Source organism: Eubalaena glacialis, chromosome 12 (assembly GCF_028564815.1).
Source record: "Eubalaena glacialis isolate mEubGla1 chromosome 12, mEubGla1.1.hap2.+ XY, whole genome shotgun sequence".
In the NCBI taxonomy this organism is placed as follows: domain Eukaryota; kingdom Metazoa; phylum Chordata; class Mammalia; order Artiodactyla; family Balaenidae; genus Eubalaena; species Eubalaena glacialis.
In genome coordinates this window covers 40,562,206-40,568,788 of record NC_083727.1, presented here as the reverse complement: position 1 = coordinate 40,568,788, position 6,583 = coordinate 40,562,206, and the positions used below count along the sequence as shown (strand labels likewise).

Below are 6,583 nucleotides of genomic sequence, written 5' to 3'. Positions count from 1 at the left end.
GACAACTCATCTATTGCCCTGTCCTTTCCTTCCTGCCAATTTCAAAGTTACTGTAATATAAATATAATGAAACAATTCTGTGCTGAGTCCAGATGTATCCCATTTAGACAGAATGACTTAAGGATTCCACGTTCCATATTTTCCCCAATGACAGAAAAGTGGGAGCTGGGGGTGAGGAAAGCAGTTTCATTTGAGCTTTAGGGAGACATTCAATGTGTCTCGGTGATGATGAAGTTATAGTTCTGTCCATATGTTTTCTCTTTTTATACCAGACCTGGGAGGGATGGGACAGACTAGGGAGGCCTGGCGGTGGCTGAGCAGGAGAGTGGGTTACTCCTGATGTTCCTAAATTCTTTCAATTCCTCATTGGCTCTTTTCCCACAGCAAGGGATTAGCCTGGCTTATGTTGAGAAAATAGCCGGTCTCAAAAGAGGATGTGTCTTGACTTAAAACTGACTCAATAAAAGTTTTTTTGATTTACGAAAAATGAAATATTTTGGTAATGGGTAGTCATTTTCCACATCTCAAGAGACAGAAAATACCAAGTCTACTGAAGAAAGTTATGTAATGTCAGATGAGAACTTTCTATGTCTGAGGACTGTGAGAAAACAGGAATAAATTTATGAGATAATGTAAAATCTATTTTTCAAAAAACATGAATGATTAAAATAAAAGAAAAATCTACTTAAGATGCTATAAATTGGTCCTCATACAAATTACTTACAAATTACTGAAGCTTGCTGAATAATGTCAGTGCTCTAAGTGGGGCTGGGTCCAAGATGGTGGCAAACTGGAGACCTCCTGCCCCGTCTCACAGAGTTGGATGGAGATCACTCGGCATCTGGGTTTGGGGCCCTGAAGGAATGCTGGCTCAGGAAACTGAAACCTGAAATATGAAGCCTGTAAATCTGAATTTTTATTTGAAATTCGGATTAAAAAATAAAATTAAAATAAAAACCCGAAGTGGGTCAAACTAAAGGTGTTTGCTGGGGTCAAGTCTGGTTTGTGAAGCTACCCATTTGTGATTTCTGGTGAGGACTGTGTAGTACCTGGTCCCTCATAAGTTTTGCAGCCAGATATGTTTCCACAATCAACAACTCTCTAAAGCTGTCAATATCTTTACATGTCAGTAGTACTAGGGTTTTTTTTCCTCTTTTGATTGAAGTATGCTGGGGAAGAAAGGGAAGAGAAGTTTGGTACCGGCTTTCTCGGAGCTGGACCAGTTTTCCTTCACAGGTGCATTATGCCATGGCATCAAAGCAGAAATCCTGGGGGGAAGGTGAGCAACTGGGGTCCTAACACCGGGGAGTGAACTGAGTCCTATCTTAGAAAAATACCTGGAGAAAGTCCTGACTGCAGTCAGGCGGTTGGATTAAATGGCTCCTTAGTTCTCATTCCAGGCTTTGATTACATGGCTCTGAGCCAATGCTGGTGATATCTTTATTCTCTCTCATTATAAATATTGTCTCCTACCTTTAAAAAAGCTTTTCTTTTGCATTCAAAAAGGAATTACTCTTTCTTCCCCCCAAAAGCCTTAAAAAGTGAATACAAAGAAACTTGCAACTCCTCCTAAATGGGCAAGTCCGGCATGTTTTGTCTACGGATTTTTAAAATCATGGATTGACTAACATTCCAGAATGATGCAAGTCTCCACCACTAAAGGTTTAATTCATACCTAAAATGTTGCCATTATTTGGGGTAATGACATATAATTAAGCCTGCCGACTATGTCTCATGCTTTTCTATCAGTGATTCATGGCTGTTGTCAAAAAGCAGCTGCGTATCAGAGGTTTTTTTGTTAAAGTCCTTGTTTGAAACACCCAACAAACAGGGTTTTCTTGATTTATCAGATTATCCAGGTAGTTCATGTGCTTTTGTAAAAACCTGAGCTGATGCCAGCTTCCATTTATATCCACTGCAACTTATTTTCTTTTCTCTAGAGATGCTTATGATGTTACCATAAAATGTAAGTAATAAGAAGAAAAAGATAAGGTTGGTTTAACAGGAAACACATTCATTACTATGTATTTCACAATGCAACACTGTAGAAGAATTCAGGTTATGGGATCTAAGATCTCTCTCCCCCATGGATTTGTATCGTATCCTAACAGGTTCTCTCATGCTTCAGAAGAGGACAGATATGTAGAGTGACTTGCTGCAGAGGAGGTGATCTTCCTAGCACTTTTGTAACTGAAGATTCTAATAGCATGTGCCAGTTTCTCCTCACATAAACTGCTGGAATAACAGATGTCTATTCCTTGGGTAGCAAGCCAACTCATCAGATTAGTAGGAGTCAAAAACCAAAGCGAACTCCAGTGTCCTCTCCTTTCTGTGGCAGCAGCTGGGCTTCTAGAGAGGACAATAAACCAGAGGACTTGTTCCATAGAGAAAGAGTTTACTAGCGTCGATCCTTGGTGTTCAGTAAAAAGAAACATAGATAGAGTTCAGGTAACACAGACACTTTTAAAAGAGTAACTTGACTCTTCACGATTTAATGTAGTGGCATAGAGTGGGGAAAAAAAAAGGAAAATAATTTTACTTTTTTCAAAAGGAATTTTTCAACTTCCAAAAGTACTTTCTGACTGCTCAAAATATATCTCACAAAACACAGCTGCTTTTCAAAATTACTGTCAGGGGCAAGACAGAGGTGTTTGTTTTCCTAGATCTAGAGGTAGAAAGTAAAAAGGGAAAGAGTAGGAACTCACTTGGTTTTTCACTTGAGGGGAAAAAAAAAAAAAAGAGTTTGATCATGAAAGAGGGATCTGTTTTCCCCAGACCCTTGATAATTTCTCTCAGCTTTGGCTTGATTTTTATAATGAATAGTTTAAACCCAAATTACAAGTTTAAATTAAGAGCTCTTAATCTAAAATCCTTTTATTCCTAGCAAGAAATAATTTCAGGGATTCATGTGCTGTTGAAATTACTAGCCATATATTTTATTAAGGTTAATCACAGCCACTATTAAAAGAGAGGTAATAATATATGTTTTTCTCTGCTAAGATCAGCTGGTGAAACTGTAGTTCTCACACGGTTGCAATATTCTTGCTAATTATCTAATCATCGGGACAAAGATGTACAGGATCAGGCGGGTTGAGACGGCTCCTGCTGCCGGATTCCCAATCAAAGTAAGAGCTTTGTAGACAGTATGACCCATTTATCATAAAATATGCTGAGTTATTCAAACTGCTGCCAGCTTTGAGAGCCAATACTATTATTTCTCTGCTTGAGTAACTGCTGTTAATTGAAATGCAGACAACAACATTCTCAAGGACGGGAAATGATATTCATGAGTTTTTTCCTATAATCCTTTCTTTCATTACCCTCTAGTTGCTTATATCAACACATTTATTACTGTCATTGAGTTAACACTCACATTTCATGAACACTCAAGTATTATTTGCATAGATGAATAAAACAAGGTACTACTAAATCAGATGGTATCATGTGAACACACTTATTCAGTGACATAAACTAACTCCTTTGTTTCTAATTGACCTCACTTTAGGTATGTATAGTTCACATTGCATCCTAATAGTGAATGGATTTCTGGACAGATCTCTGAATCTCTCATAGTCTTAGTATTACTTTAGAGCTTCTTTTTTGTCTCATGGGAACAAAACTTTATTGGTGAAGTGATTCTCAAACAGTAGTGTACGTACGAATAGCCTGAGAAGTGTATCAACACGCAGATTCCAAGGCCCCTATGCTGATTCAATAGATCTGTGTTGGGGTCCAGGAGCTGGTTATCTTCACACACATCCCAGGTATTTCTGATACAGGTAGCTCACAGACAGTATCTTTTTTTTTTTTTTTTTTGCCACACCATGCAGCTTGCAGGATCTTAGTTCCCCGACCAGAGATGGTACCTGTGCCCCCTGCAGTGGAAGCATGGAGTCTTAACCACTGGACCACCAGGGGAGTCCCTCACAGACAATATATTGATTAACCCTGAACTAGTGTCAGTCCTGGGTGAAGAATTATTGGGTTTATTTCTTTACTATTTGATTTCCTGGAACTTATTACACCATTTTAAGCTTTGGCTTATTTTTTCCCACAAGATAGAAATTAGGTGAAATTCCTGTCTCAGAGGAGTCTTCTGAATTTACTATTTGTGAAATGTTTAGAGGTCCTGAGTTTGAACAGGTTGTGAAAATTTTCCTAGTGCTGCAGATTCGCACTGTGGTCAGTATCTGTCTTGTGCCTGTGAAAACTTCAGTTTGATTGTCATTTATGGAAGATAGTTTAAGAGGATCCTCCTGTTAAAAGCAGCATGGTATCAGGAAGAACACTGGAATAGGAATTAGAGCATCTGGCTATGTTTCAATTGTCACTTTAGCTATAGCTAGTTTGTTTTTGCGTTTAGAAATAGGGAAAATATAAATCTACTTTGACTAAAGGATCCTTGAAAATACCAAAGAAGATAACATACATACAAGTAATTTATAAACTCAAATTTGCTATATAGTTACAATAATGACACAAGAATACCGAACACAGGAAGACTCACCTTATTTAAGACTTTATTTAGGGAGTCTATACTTTTAAGTTCTTGCTGAACAGAGAGAAGTCTTATAGGTAACATGTGGGAACTCTTGGTTTGGAAAAAGCTTCTCATAAACAATCAGAAAGTAATTGAATGTGTGGGAGATTGAGAAGTGTATTCCTCTGAGTATTTTCAGGAATAGACTCACGTAATGTTTATATACTTAGTGGGAGAGTGTTATTGGGAAGCTGTACTGTGATATGTGATCGTGACCTTCAGCTGGGAAAAACAAGAGGTAAGTTGAAGTCTATGACATTAAACTTTCCTTTCTCTTTCCTGGGCCTCAGGCGCAGTGTAACTCTAGCTTATTCTTCTTTTAATCTACCTGTGCTCTATAACACAGGTTAGTTTGCATGCCCCCCAAATTCACATGTTGAAGCCTAACCCTGAGTGTGATGGTATTAGGAGGTGGGGCTACTGGGAGGTGATTAGGTAATGAAGGTGGCGCCCTCATGAATGGGCTAAGGGCCCGTAGAAAAGATACCCTAGAGAGCTCCCTTGCCCTACTTCTGTCATGTGAGAACACAGCAATAATGCAGCTGTCTATGAACAAGGAGGCGAGTCCTCGCCAGACACTGAATCTACTGGTGACTTGGTCGTGGACTTCTCAGCCTCCAGAACTATAAGAAATAAATTTCTGTTGCTTATAAGCCCCCCAGTCTGTGGTATTCTTTTTTTTTTTTTTTTCTTTTAAGGATTTGACACATTTGATTTGAATTTGTAGCAATATACCAAGTTGTTTTGCTGCATAAATATTTCGACTTCTTTCAATTCGTTTTTCTCTTTTCCAAAAGGTGGTTTTAAAACTTCACATTTCACGTATGGATCTCTCCTTATCATTTTTAGCTGGGGCAGCAGTGGTGAAGGGGGCAGGACCTCCTGCTGGTGCAGCACCAGCTGGGGGCAGGTCCACCAGTCCCCACGTTGCAGATGAGGCTCCCGATGTTGACATTGGCCAGAGCCTTTGCAAACAAGCCTGGCCAGAAAGGTTCAGCATTTATACCGGCTGCTTTAATGAGGGCATTGATCTTATCCTCTGTGACCGTCACCTCATCGTCGTGCAGGTGAGGGCCGAGTAGATGCAGGTGAGCTCGGAGACGGAGGCCATGGTGCGGGCGAGGGCTAGGCAAGGGCTGCCGGGCGCGGTGCTAGTCGGGGCATGAAGTGAGGGCCTCACCCCAACGTGGCCTTAGCTTCCTCGGAGGAACAGAGAGCCTTAGCGGCAGCTGAGGAAAGGGTAGTCTGTGGTATCCTGTTACAGCAGTCAGAACAGACTAAGACAACCTCCTTGACAGCAATGCATGTTCCTTAGGAGAATGGCCTCTGGAACAGCAGGGAATTCGTATTTCACTGTGAGCTGCCAGTCATACCATAATTTTGACATATAGAACCTGTGGCAGAAGTATCAGTAACCCCGACCGTCATTGCGCACACATGGAAACAGCATCTTTGGATAATTTCAAGTTATTCAAATAAGCCTTGAAAGCAGAGAAAAGTTGATTGTAATAACCAGAAATATAAAACCTACTGAGTATAAAATTTCATTCCTAGAAAGAAGAAAAATAAAAATATGAGGGGTAAATATCAATTTTGCTTTTGCCTTCAAGAACTAAAACTTGTGGTACTTTGCACCATTATGATGATTTTACAGTCATCTAAAACCTTTAAGTCTTTGCTTTTAGTGAAAAATTTGAATTGGGATGTTGATCTACCTTAATTTATTTTTGGTGCAGATTCACATTATATTAAAGGGAATACATGCTAAATTTTAGTTAAATTCAGGTTTAGCAGATCTGTACACCAGATGATAAGCTTGTACACAGAATTCACTTGGATTTTTCTTTTAAGAAATAAAAATGACAATTTGCTAAAAGACATGCAGAATTATCAAATAAGACAGATGGTCTTTGATGCAGTTTTCTTTGGATGAAACGTAACCACCATGACAGTCAATAGTGTATGCTGAGACAGTTTGGGAAGTGTTGTCCAACCACATGTGAAAATAAGCCTGGCATCCCAGACACGGAGATCCATCTTTCA

At 39.4% G+C, this 6,583-nt stretch overlaps 1 pseudogene; it reads right to left on the bottom strand.

Annotated features, from left to right (window-relative positions):
* Nucleotides 1-5,351: 5,351 nt before the first annotated feature.
* LOC133102214 (large ribosomal subunit protein P1-like) lies at nt 5,352-5,678 on the bottom strand (annotated as a pseudogene).
* Nucleotides 5,679-6,583: the final 905 nt, after the last annotated feature.